The sequence below is a fragment of the Balaenoptera ricei genome, chromosome 14 (assembly GCF_028023285.1).
Source record: "Balaenoptera ricei isolate mBalRic1 chromosome 14, mBalRic1.hap2, whole genome shotgun sequence".
Taxonomy (NCBI): Eukaryota; Metazoa; Chordata; class Mammalia; order Artiodactyla; family Balaenopteridae; genus Balaenoptera; species Balaenoptera ricei.
The window spans coordinates 22842673-22845527 of NC_082652.1; the positions used below are offsets into that span (position 1 = coordinate 22842673).

Consider the following 2855-nt stretch of genomic DNA (forward strand, 5'->3'; position numbering starts at 1 on the left):
TTTATGTTATTAAGTATAAATACCCAAAATGGAATGTAATACTCCTATAATTATCAGAGCAAAATAGTATATACCTAGGAATTACCTCTTAGCTTATTTATGTAAATTATTTTCACTTGAGTTAAAAAAAATCTTTGAATCATATCATTTGTGATCCATTATCATTCCCAAATACTATATTAAAAAGTACATTCATGGATTTGATATCATATAATACTTATATAAGATGTCACGATTGGAGGGAACCTGGTTAAGGGCACATGAGTCTTCTGTACTATTTTTGCAACTTCCTGTGAATCTGTGATTATTTCAAAATTTTAAAAAAGATATACGGACCTGGAATTGAATCTAGGAATCTACATATTAGCTAAGTCTCCTTGGGAAATTCTTTTAACTTCTGTTAGCTTCAGTTACCCGTCAGTAAAATGGGATTGGTGATAATACATCTCTCAGGATCGATGTAAGGATCAAATAAGGTTTTTTTTCTGAAAACAGTTTGTAAACAGTGGAGCTCTATGTGAATCTTACTTAAAATTGTATACTTTTTATTATTAAGAATATTTTTACCTATTAAGGGTCATCTTGGTTTGTTTGTTTGGTTTTTTGGCCACATCACATGGCTTGCGGGATCTTAGTTCCCCAACCAGGGATCGAACCTGGGCCCCGGCAGTCAGAGCGCCGAGTCCTAACCACTGGACTGCCAGGGAATTCCCTGTTTTTTTGGTGTTTTGTTTTGTTTTTGTTTTTTTTATGGACCATTTCACAAATTCAAAGTCACTTTGAAGCTTTGAACTTTAATTCTACTTTCTAAAGTATAATTAAATTTATAATTCTTCTAAACTTGGTTTTACCTGCAAACAATGAGTTTGCTCTCAATACTACAGATAGACCAAAAATCTGCAATGGGATAAGGTCCCTTTTTGATTAAATTCATGTTTTTATGCTCTTAGGAACAACGTGAAGCCATAATTTGCAAGACTTGTCATTATTTGCAGGGCCAGTAGGTTTATAATCTATTTGTTAGGCTAGATTGAACAAAAAGAATAGGGCCTCATGGCTCTTAGTAGTTGTGGTCTTTTATCATTCCTTAGTCACTAACAGGCCACTGGCTTATGAGTTTTGTTTCTTTCATTCAACAAATATTAATTGGGTATCTATTTTATGCTGGATAATGTTGTAGAAACTTGGGATACATCTGTGAACCAAGAGAAAAAATTGTCATCAACTGAGATGGAGCTTTCTAATGGGACAGGAGAGAAATAAACAATAATAAAAGTCAATATATGGTACATTAGAAAGTAATAAGTTCTGTAGGGGAAAAAAAGCAAAGTAAAGGTAGCGCTGGTGAGAGGGTGAGAGTGAGTGTAGGTTTTATGCAAAACGTAATATTTGAGCAAAGAGTTTAAGGAAGTGAGGAAGTTAACCATGAAGTTATCTGGAGAAAGAGTACTCTAAGCAGAGGGAACATCTAAAGCAAAGCCCCTTAGGCAGGAGGTACCTGGTGCATCTAAAGAAGGAATTTCATATGGCTGGAGAGGAATGAGCAGAGAGGAAATTAATGGGACATTAGGGGGACCAGATCATGTAGGTCATTGTAGGCTATTGTAAGAACTCTAGCTTTTCTAAATGAAATGTGAGCAGAGAAGTAATAATCTAACTTACTATTTAAGAGGATTACTCTGACTGTGGGGTGTAGGAATAAGAGACCCGTTAGGAAGCCATTGAAGTAATCTATGCGAGAAATAAGGGTGGAAGTGTGGAGGTAGTGAGAAGTAGTCAGATTCTGGATATATTTTGAAGTAGTGCCAACAGTATTTTCTAAAAATTTGGAGGCATTTTGCCTGAGTAACTGGAAGGATAGATTTGCTGTCACCTGAGATGCAGAAGGTTATGGTTGGAGTTGGATTGGGAAGATCAGGAGCTCAGTTTTGGACATGTTGAGTCTGAGATACCTAAAAGATATCCATGTGAAAAGTTGAGTAGGCAGTTAAACATATGAGCCTGGGATTTTAGAGAGAGATATGAACTGGAAATACAAATTTGTATTTAAATCCATGATACTGGATGGAATAACCGAGGGGAGATAGAAAAGAGAAGATGTCTAAGACTGGGTCTGGAGATGTTCTACCATTTAGGGTCAGGGAGAAGGCAAACAACAAGCAAAAAGGAGATTGAGGAGGAGTGATGAGCAATGAAGAAATAGACAAAAGAGTGTGGCATCTTGCAGGCGGTAATATAACTCATTATTGGGTCAGCTGTCATTGAGCATGATCAAGATACAGGAAATGTATTCAATATATTATATCAGAAGATGCTTTGTGAATATCATTCCTGGAAGTAGTGGGTTTAGTTTAAGTGGGTGTGGAAGTTGCTGATAGCATTCTATAAATGTCCTTTAATTGAAAAATTTTTTAAAAATCACAATTTCTATAATTGTTTTGCAAAGGTTCATCAATCCTGCTCATTCATTGCGTAAGCAAATATTTTGCATCATTGTTGGAGATTTTGGGAGTTCTTGCAAATTTGTTCTAAATTTTCCATGGAGAAGATTACTGAGGCCTCCCAGAAGGCTTAGAAATTGCATGATGCTCATGAAATCAAATAGGAAGTTATAGGAATCTTTTCAAGATCTTTGTTATTTTTGTAATTCAAATAGTGAGAATTGTGGGAAGTTACTGAAAGCCCCATAGATTTCATAAAACTGGATTTAAGTACAACAGTCCCTTTCAGGGAAAGTGTCACTGAGAATGTACAACAAGGTTATTTAGATAAACTAGAGGATAAACTAGAGGACTTAGGAATGCCTGAGGTAAGAATTGGAGGGACTCATTTCAGAGTATCTCAGTGCCACTTTA

General features: G+C 35.7%; 1 non-coding gene across 1 annotated transcript; it reads right to left on the reverse strand.

The window, feature by feature from the left end:
• Window positions 1-635: 635 nt before the first annotated feature.
• TRNAQ-CUG (transfer RNA glutamine (anticodon CUG)) lies at window positions 636-707 on the reverse strand. The gene has a single exon. It is a non-coding gene; the product is annotated as a tRNA-Gln (tRNA).
• Window positions 708-2855: the final 2148 nt, after the last annotated feature.